This window comes from Salvelinus sp. IW2-2015, unplaced genomic scaffold (genome assembly GCF_002910315.2).
Source record: "Salvelinus sp. IW2-2015 unplaced genomic scaffold, ASM291031v2 Un_scaffold2150, whole genome shotgun sequence".
Lineage (NCBI taxonomy): Eukaryota > Metazoa > Chordata > Actinopteri > Salmoniformes > Salmonidae > Salvelinus > Salvelinus sp. IW2-2015.
The window spans coordinates 49,185-60,036 of record NW_019943482.1 but is presented as its reverse complement, the minus strand read 5'-3'; the positions used below and the strand labels follow the sequence as shown (position 1 = coordinate 60,036).

At 43.9% G+C, this 10,852-nt stretch overlaps 1 protein-coding gene across 1 annotated transcript in view; it reads right to left on the bottom strand.

Moving 5' to 3' along the window:
• The window catches only part of LOC112073109 (NEDD4-binding protein 3-A-like), a 65,853-nt gene extending 55,226 nt beyond the window's left edge, over positions 1–10,627 (bottom strand). Inside the window, exons 1-2 of the mRNA XM_070440039.1 lie at positions 10,448–10,627; positions 2,382–2,442 (exon numbers count right to left, since the gene is read on the bottom strand). The gene's annotated coding sequence lies outside the window, so the exon portion shown is untranslated. The remainder of the gene's footprint in view (positions 1–2,381; positions 2,443–10,447) is intronic.
• Positions 10,628–10,852: the final 225 nt, after the last annotated feature.

Sequence of the window (10,852 nt, the reverse complement as noted above, 5' to 3'; positions counted from 1 at the left end):
TCATAGGAGGTACTGAGAGGTATTAACCTGGTCATAGGAGGTACTGAGAGGTATTAATCTGGTCATAGGAAAAATTGATTAATTTACATTTTGCTTATATTTTGGACGGTATTCACACCCTTTGACTTTTTCCAAATGTTGTTGTGTTACGGCCTGAAATTAAAATGTATTAAAATTAGATTGTTTGTCACTGTCCTGCACACAAAACCTCATAAACTCAAAGTATAAATATGTTTTTAGAATTGTTTACACATCAATTAAATATGAACAGCTGAAATGTCTTGAGTCAATAAGTATTCAAGCCCTTTGTTATGGCAAGCCTAAATAAGTTCAGGAGTATTTGCTTAACAAGTCACATAATAAGTAGCATGAATTTCAGCAGGACAATAACCTAAAACACAAGGCCAAATCTATACTAGAGTTGTTTACCAAGAAGACAGTGAATATTCCTGAGAGGCCAAGTTACAGTTTTGACTTAAAGCTACTTGATACTCTATGGCAAGACCTGAAAATGGTTGTGTAGCAATGATCAACAAACAATTTGACAGAGTTTGAAAAGAATAATGGGTCAATTTTGGACAATCCAGGTGTGGAAAACTCTTAGGGATTTATTACCCAGAAAGACTCACAGCTGTAATCGCTGACAAAGGTGTTTCAACAAAGTAATGACTCAGTATGAATACTTATGTAAATTGGATATTTCTGTATTTCATTTTCAATAAACTAACAAAATAATCTAAAATTATGTTTTCAATTTGTCATTATGGGGTATTGTGTGAAAAAAACATTAAAAAAACATAATTCAGGCTGTAACACAACAGAATGTGGAATAAGTCAAGGGGTGTGAATACTTTCTGAAGGCACTATATATATATACAGGACCAGTCAAAAGTTTGGACACACCTACTCATTCAAGGGTTTTTCTTTATTTTTTACTATTTCTATATTGTAGAATAATAGTGAAGACATCAAAACTATGAAATAACACATATCGAATCATGTAGTAACCAAAAAAGTGTTAAACAAATCAAAATATATTTTATATTTTCAATTCTTCAAAGTAGCCACCCTTTGCCTTGATGACAGCTTTGCACACTCAGCGGGACAAAAGTCATTAAAACAGTTTTCACGGGCACACAAATCCAAAATGATGTATGCGATTGCAAAATCYAATTATTCTAACCGAAAGAGTCACCTAACTTGCGTTGTTCTTCAATAGGCTATGCGTAGACTAATATACCTATTTGTTGTGTGCGTATTTGGTATCCAGCTGTTTAGTTAGGCCTAGTGATATTGGCAACCATCATCAGCTGATCGAGGAAATATTTTTCTGAATGACAGTCAAGTGACAACCAGCTGTGGGATTGGCCTATAGCACACGATGCAAAAGCAGCCGCTGCATCAGTGAAGATCCAATCCAATAGCCCTAAATTTGTGTTGATTATCTGCTGTTGTTGCTGTTGTCTGGAAATTCTGCAGCACCGACCGGTACCCAGGAAGGTCAAGCCTGAGGCACTGGCATGCCMCTATAGTGCTGCGGCTACAACCCCGGTAGCTGAGACCTTTCCCCCCTGCTCCCTACGTATTTTTCCTACCTTTTCCGTGTCTAGAGTCAAAACCATGTCTGACTGCCCCTTGTCTTCTGTTTCTAGGCCCATTCCTCCCCCTGTGTCATCGATGGCCAGCCAGCGTACACGGTGAGACGCCTCCTGAGTGTTCGACCACGGGGCAGGGGTTTCCAGTACCTGGTTAACTGGGAGGGTTATGGCCCGGAGGAGAAGTGCTGGGTTCCCGCTAAAGACATCCTGGACCCAGGCCTCATCGCCGACTTTCACCGCCGGCACCTCAGTCAACCTGGTATCCGCCCAGGTGGAACACCAGGTGGCGTCCCTCACCTGTCATTGTCTCCACCCCTCTAGGTGTCGCCCATCTTCCTCACTTATCCTCTGTGTTTTCTGTCTGTCTGTTGCCAGTTCGTCTTGTTTGTTCCAGCCTACCAGGGTTTTGTGTCTCAGCTCCTGCTTTTTTCAGTTTCTCTTTTCTCGTCCGCCTGGTTTTCGACCCTCGCCTGTCCTGACCCTGTACCCGCCCGCCTGACCACTCTGCCTGACCTGTTCCTGAGCCTGCCTGCCGTCCTGTACCTTTGCCACACCTCTGGATTACCGACCTCTGCCTGACCTGACCCTGAGCCTGCCTGCTGTCCTGTACCTTTGCCACACCTCTGGATTACCGACCTCTGCCTGACCCTGAGCCTGCCTGCCGTCCTGTACCTTGGCCTCTACTCAAGATTATCGACCCCTGCCTGCCTTGACCCGTCGTTTGCCTGCCCCTGTTGTTACAATAAACATTGTTACTTCAAACAGTCTACACTTGAGTCTTACCTTAATTCCTGATAGCGAGGGGTCTGTACGCAGCGTAGTACCTTCCACAAAATATTTTACTCTGCAAAAAGACACGTAAGCTGTTATTGTAGTGGTGAGTGATTAGCATGTCTTGGGGGTATGATATTTGTGCATCTGTAAACTTTCTCACTCATCAGTGTTCATGATACATTCATCATTATCTGTAATCTTGGTAGGATCCACATTAATGTAGAAGTGTTCAGAAAACATATTCCATTCTTATTTACAATCAAAGTGATCCCAACATGAAACACATTATTAAACATGCATTTCTATTGGGCACAACTTTTGACTACTTTAATACATATAGTGAATTTTTCCCAAATACTGTACTTCCTGTCTATGGAATACTAATGGCCAGGGAGAGAGAAAAAGGGGGGACGAGAGAGAGAGAGAGAGACAGAGACAGAGACAGAGAGAGAGAGAGAGACAGAGAGTCAGAGAGAGAGAGACAGAGAGTCAGAGAGAGAGACAGAGAGAGAGACAGACAGAGACAGAGAGAGAGAGACAAACAGAGACAGAGACAGAGAGAGAGAAAATGTTCCCACCTAGCTACAGTTGAAGTCGGAAGTTTACATACACTTAGGTTGGAGTTATTAAAACTTGTTTTTCAACCACTCCACAAATGTTTTGTTAACAAACCATAGTTTTGGCAAGTCGGTTAGGATATCTACTTTGTGCATGACACAAGTAATTTTTCCAACAATTGTTTACAAACAGATTATTTTACTTACAATTCACCGTATCACAATTCCAGTGGGTCAGAAGTTGACATTACCTTTAAACAGCTTGGAAAATTCCAGAAAATTATGTCATGGCTTTAGAAGCTTCTGATAGGCTAATTGACATAATTTGAGTCAATTGGAGTTGTACCTGTGGATGTATTTCAAGGCCTACCTTCAAACTCAGTGCCCCTTTGCTTGACATCATGGGTGATCAAAAGAAATCAGCCAAGACCTCAGAAAATAAATTGTAGACCTCTACAAGTCTGGTTCATCCTTGGGAACAATTTTCAAATGCCTGAAGGTACCACGTTCATCTGTACAAACAATAGTATGCAAGTATAAACACCATGGGACCACGCAGTCGTCATACCGCTCAGGAAGGAGACACGTTCTGTCTCCTAGAGATGAACGTACTTTGGTGCAACTGCACATGGGGACAAAGATCGTACTTTTTGGAGAAATGTCCTCTGGTCTGATGAAACAAAAATATAACTGTTTGGCTATAATGACCATCGTTATGTTTGGAGGAAAAAGGGGGAGGCTTGCAAGCCGAAGAACACCATCCCAACCGTGAAGCACGGGGGTGGCAGCATCATGTTGTGGGGGTGCTTTGCTGCAGGAGGGACTGGTGCACTTCACAAAATAGATGGCATCATGAGGGAGACATTTTTTGTGGATATATTGAAGCAACATCTCAAGACATCAGTCAGGAAGTTAAAGCTTGGTTGCAAATGACCTTCCAAATGGACAATGACCCCATGCATACTTCCAAAGTTGTGGCAAAATGGCTTAAGGACAACAAAGTCTAGGCATTGGAATGGCCATTACAAAGCCCTGACCTCAATCTCATAGGAAATTTGTGGGCAGAACTGAAAAAGTGTTTGTGAGCAAGGAGGCCTACAAACCTGACTCAGTTACAGCAGCTCTGTCAGGAGGAATGGGCCAAAATTCACCCAACTTATTTGGGGAAGCTTGTGGAAGGCTACCCAAAACGTTTGACCCAAGTTAAACCATTTAAAGGCAATGCTACCAATACTATTTGAGTGTATGTAAACTTCTGACCCACTGGGAATGTGATAAAAACTGAAATAAATAATTCTCTCTACTATTATTCTGACATTTCACATTCTTAAAATAAAGTGGTGATCCTAACTGACCTAAGACAGGGAATATTTACTAGGATTAAATGTCAGGAGTTGTGAAAAACTGAATTTAAATGTATTTGGCTAAAGTGTATGTAAACTTCCGACTTCAACTGTATATAAAGAAACAATAATATCCAGGCATTTACAGAGGGATGATGACTCCTGGCCTTTTGTACTACAATACAACAGTACTTTAGACTAAATGATCTGGATAACAGCAGCGTACTTCAAGCAGCCTGGGTTTATCACACACAGGGTGGGTGCTCACTATTCTTCTCAGTGGAAGATAAACAATCTGACAGCAAAAAACAGCAAGACCTTGTCTAAACTAGACATATTATAATACTTTATCTTGTGAAGGACAAAACTGGTAGCCTGCCCTACACTGTGACTAAGGCTACATTTAGAAGTCATAGACCTACTACTACACTGTGCCTAAGGCTACACTTAGCAGTCATAGACCTACTACTACACTGTGCCTAAGGCTACATTTAGCAGTCATAGACCTACTACTACACTATGCCTAAGGCCACATTCAGCAGGCATAGGCCTATTACTGTTGAGCTGACTATACATGACCATAGACATAGGCCTACTGTATCTTATGAGGGACAACACTGGTATATTTAGTAGGCAGCTTACTATAAGTGAGCACAGGACAATAACAGACCCCAGAGCGACTAGCCAGACTGAGAGACTGACTGAGTGAAAGACTATTTCAGTCCATCCTGTGTGTCGGTGCCATTTAAAGACAAAGACCACAGTATGGAGTCCCGGTCCGCCCCTCCCTCCCACACCCTGTGACCTTTAATCCAGTAAAGGTCAGAGGTCGCTGCCTGTTCCATGAGGATAACATTATTGTCCCACTGCCTCTTTGTCACATGTTCAGACAAACATACTGGAGTGGACACTGGGAACAGAGTCTGGGTAACTGTGTCGAGACAGAGAGAGAGTGCAATGCCATGCAAGTCTATTTTACTTCAAAATTAAATGGAAAAAAATACAGCTGCAAGCAGCCATGCCAGGGTTCAAAAGCTTTGGCTCAATAGTGCCACCCTCAAGACACGTCGCCCTAGGATGAGCTACTTCTGTACTCCTTACCATGCTTGCCAAATATCAGAACTCGACATCAAACAGATCATGCAATATGCTTTTGATGTATTTTGGACCATTATCAATGATGTTGACTACTTTAAAGTCTTCTTCTCCAGAACCGCTGGACCGATTGGCACCACATTTGGTATATAGCATATATGTACCCATGTCTTTAAACACAATATTTTCCAGGACTCTAGCTCAAACAATATGGGCGCTATGAGCCAATGAGCTTGCATGAATGTTTTTTCCTGTTCAAAGGCGTCCCCATGCTGCTAAGCTGAATCAGACTTTACAGGTTAGGTAGATGTGCTTGCATATGTTGAGTCTTGACAGTGTTTGGAACATGTGCACCAAGTTTTATTACAAAACAAATATCTGTGTCGGATTTATATGCATTTACGTGCCAGACCACACCCACGTGAATGTTTATTGGTCAGTAGGCACCATGTTGTTTGACATATTAACCTGGAAAATATTGTGTTGTGAAACCTTTGCATTTTAAGTGTTCTTCACAAAATTCAAAATGGTGGAAAATCCATCATTGCGGACCTCATAGGTTCTTATGCAAATGTATTCCTTGTGAGGAGAGGGACCTATGTACTGAATTTCACAACTCTACGTTACACGGGGTGAGGGGCGTGTGGCCCTTGGCCCTTTACCATCATGCCAGGTTGCACCCTCCTAGGCCTTACTATCTCACGGGAATGTGCATCTTTTAACAACATTTTGGCAGAACTGGAATAAGAATCATCAACGCCAACAAATACAACAGGGTTTCACCCAGCCTTGTTGCTTGAACCCCTAATTATAACGACCTAGTATTAGAAACCTAATAAAACTGTTTTTAGGTAGGGGTGTAAACAGGTATTCAAACAACAACAGGTGCATTGTGCAGCTGCAACTGAGCATCACAGCAACGATTAACAATAAGTAATACATTGTTATCGATTATTGCATGGTTGGGTTTTGAGTTTGCAAGAGAGCCATTTCACTGTACTTGTGCATGTGACATTAAAACGTAAAAGTTGAAAACTGCGTGTGTCTGTGCCCTGTATCAGAGAGTCAAAAGAGAGAGAAAACTCAACTCAAGCTTGTTTTCCAAGTCACTTCCAAGAAGTAGTACATTCAGTATCAACACCAATAGGCAGGTCTTTAATCAGAGCGACAGACGGGTCTCTCAGAGGGATAAAGGCGTCAGACACAGCACAAGAGAATGACGTTCTAGTGAGAGCTGTTTAATCTCCTCACAAAGTCACCGAGCATCATAATACATTCCCTGGACCTGATACACAGATTAGAGGTCGACCGATTATGATTTTTCAACGCCGATACCGATTATTGGAGGACCAAAAAAAGCCGATACCGATTAATCGGCCAATTTAAAAATATATATATTTGTAATAATGACAATTACAACAATACTGAATGAACACTTATTTTAACTTACATCAACAAAATCAATTTATAAATAKATAATGAAACATGTTCAATTTCGCCCCTATCTGGGCTCGAACCAGGAACACATCGACAACAGCCACCCTCGAAGCAGCGTTACCCATGCAGAGCAAGAGGAACGACCACTCCAAGTCTCAGAGCGAGTGACGTTTGAAACGCTATTAGCGCACACCCCGCTAACTAGCTAGCCATTTCACATCGGTTACACCATCCTAATCTCGGGACTTGATAGGCTTGAAGTCATAAACAGCTCAATGCTTGAAACACAGCGAAGAGCTGCTGGCAAAACGCACGAAAGTGGTGTTTGAATGAATGCTTACGAGCCTGCTGGTGCCTACCACCGCTCAGTCAGACTGCTCTATCAAATCATGGATATAAATATGAACTATACAAATTGATGGAAAGTGGTGTTGGGGGAAAAATATACAACATTTTGAAATCCATGTACACAAACAACAAGTGTGCGGTTAAAATTGGCATAAAACACACACATTTCTTTCTACAGGGCCAGGGGGTGAGACAGGGATGCAGCTTAAGCCCCACTCTTTTCAACATATATATCAACAAATTGGCGAAGGCACTAGAACTGTCTGCAGCACCCGGCCTCAACCTACAAGAATCTGAAGTAAAATGTCTACTGTTTGCTGATGATCTGGTGCTTCTGTCCCCAACCAAGGAGGGCCTAGAGCAGCACTTAGATCTTCTGCAGAGATTATGTTAGAACTGGGCCCTGACAGTAAATCTCAGTAAGACAAAGTTAATGGTGTTTCAAAAAAGGTCCAGTTGCCAGGACTACAAATACAAATTCCATCTAGACACCGGTTGCCCTAGAGCACACAATCAACTATACATACCTCAGCCTAAACATCAGTGCCACAGGTAACTTCCACAAAGCTGTGAACAATCTGAGAGGCAAGAAGGGCCTTCTATGCCATCAAAAGGAACATAACATTTGACATACCAATTAGGACCAGGCTAAAAATACTTGAATAGAACCCATTGCCCTTTATGGTTGTGAGGTCTGGGGTCCACTCACCAACCAAAAATTCACAAATGGGACAAAGACCAAATTGAGAATCTGCATCCTGCATCAGCCCTGGTCTCTCCTAACTGTCTGAGGGACAGGGAGATACCAGCCCTGGTCTCTCCTAGCTGTCTGAGGGACAGGGAGATATCAGCCCTGGTCTCTCCTAACTGTCTGAGGGACAGGATATATCAGCCCTGCTCTCTCCTAGCTGTCCTGGTCTCTCCTAGCTGTCCTGGTCTCTCCTAGCTGTCTGAGGGACAGGGAGATATCAGCCCTGGTCTCTCCTTGCTGTCTGAGGGACAGGGAGATATTCTCCTTGCTGTCTGAGGGACAGGGAGATATCAGCCCTGGTCTCTCCTAGCTGTCCCTGGTCTCTCCTTGCTGTCTGAGGGACAGGGGATATCAGCCCTGGTCTGTCCTTGCTGTCTGAGGAACAGGGAGATATCAGCCCTGGTCTCTCCTTACTGTCTGGGGGCAGGGGATATCAGCCCTGGTCTCAACTAGCTGTCTGGGGGACAGGGAGATAGCAGCCCTGGTCTCAACTAGCTGTCTCTCCTGAATCTTCCCTCCCCGATAGCATTCTCTCGGGGAAGCATTTCTGGAGGGTGACGAGTCCAACCAGAGACAGCACGTAGTTTGTCACTCCTCACCTGACAGTGTGTTGTGTACGTGTGTGTGTGTGTGTGTGTGTTGTGTGTGTGTGTGTGTGTGTGTGTGTGTGTTGTGTGTTTTCCATCAATCAGTAGTGCTCTCTCAGCCCTCTACTCCCAAAGCTCATTACCTCACCGTGACCAGGCTTGTTGTCAGTGAGAACCATTTTATCTTTACCCCTTCAGCTAGCTATCTATCCAGCCAGGCCACATGTTAACATATTCAGGTTCTGTCAAATACATAGGAATGAGATTTATCAATATAAAACATACATTACATTTTTACATTTTAGCAGACGCTCTTATCCAGAGCGACTTACAGTAGAGTGCATACATTTTTTTACATTTTTTTTTTTTTTTTAACATACTGAGACAAGGATATCCCTACCGCCAAACCCTCCCTACCGGCCAAACCTCCCTAACCCGGACGACGCTATGCCAATTGTGCGTCGCCCCACGGATCTCCCGGTTGCGGCCGGCTGCGACAGAGCCTGGGCGCGAACCCAGCCCAGCCTGGGCGCGAACCCAGACTCTGGTGGCGCAGCTAGCACTGCAGTGCCCTAGACCACTGCGCCACCCGGGAGGCGTCACACACCCACTCTGACCCACTCCCACAATGCACCTGATTCCATAGGTCATGGGGTCACAAGTGGCCTCTGGTCTCCACGACAACATCGTAGCAGTGGGGGGGAAGACTGTGACAAACACACTCTCGTTCTCCCACCAACCCACACATCCACAGTCCACACACACACACACACACAGTCACACACACACACACACACACACACACACACCACACACACACACACACACACACACACACACACACCACACACACACACACACACACACACACACACACACACAAACTTTGTCCCCAGTCTCCTGGACATCAAAGAGAGTCTGGAGTGGAAGATCCAACCCGAACATTTACATCAGACCTCATCAATGTCTGACTCTGAACACTGCAGAATGCAGGGGCACCACAGACCACCTACAGGCTGACAGAGGAGATGGATGGAGCCAACAAACACTAAGGCTGACAGAGGAGATGGATGGAGCAACAAACACTAGGCTGACAGAGGAGATGGATGGAGCACAAACACTAAAGGACAAACACTAAGGCTGACAGAGGAGATGGATGGAGCAACAAACACTAAGGCTGACAGAGGAGATGGATGGAGCAACAAACACTAAGGCTGACAGACACTTTACCTGAGAGGAGTTGTGTTGTTGTAGAGGTCAGGCTCAAATAAACTGCTTTTTGGACCATCAATAATACATGAAATGGAACCTGTCTGGCAGAAATGCAATGTGTCTGCTTTTCTAGCATTATACGTGGACCATTAAAATGATAATGTATAAATTGCAATTTTCCATGTGCCACTAATGTCTACAGTGCTTTAAGCGACCCGAGCCCACACAGCTGGAGAGACGTGGCTGCACATCGCTTCCTTCAGCTATTTGGGCAACAAAATCGATCAGAATCCTGTAAAATTGGCAGGATAACTGAGTAGGCTACAATATAAGTAGGTGGTCCGACGCATTCAAGGCCGCGGGAGGGTGTTTAACATTTGACTTAAACAAAGAGAAGAGAGTAAACATTTAACTAACTGGTTATAAACTGCTGTGATTTGGCGATAGTTGCAAYACACTGGCGATTAGCCTCGGTTGCGGTGTATTTCATATTTTCTTGGCTAGGCTAAATTAATCGGCCCCGTGCATGTTCGCTAGGGACGTCGGTATGTGGGTAAAGTATCTGTAAAAACTTCTGAATAGCATTTCAATTAGCCGGTGATCTAACCTGTGTAAAAAAAACTCAGTTTGCAGAAGAACGTGAGTCAAATTCGGAAATTGTTTTGTGGTTGTGGGAGCAGCGTGCATTACAGTGTTGCTGCTCCAGCAGCAAGTGCAAGACAATAACAAATACATTGGCGCTTACCATATTTTGTATGCAGATTCTTTCTCAGGTAATAGATGTTTCGTTTGGTAGGCAATCAACTGAATATCTATAAAATCCGTTGTATAGAGTTTGCATCCCTAGGGACTTTGCAGAGAAGACAGCTTTTCGCTATGGCCACTGCAGAATGAACCACTGCCGCCCGCTCGCTGTCTCTTTCCCTCTCTGTGATTTGAACTGCGCTGCGCAGGGAAAGTGGTTAGTTAAAAAAGGGGGAGGCATGGGGAGGAGGGAGAAAATCGAACCCGGKCTGTCCTGTGCCGGAACTTGGGAGTGTAGGAACACTGGCGCTACTTASTGGTACAATCATGAATTGACAGGCATTTGAGAGAGGCTTATCTCAACATACAATAACTGAATCAGCTTTATTCGCCAAGTACATTAACG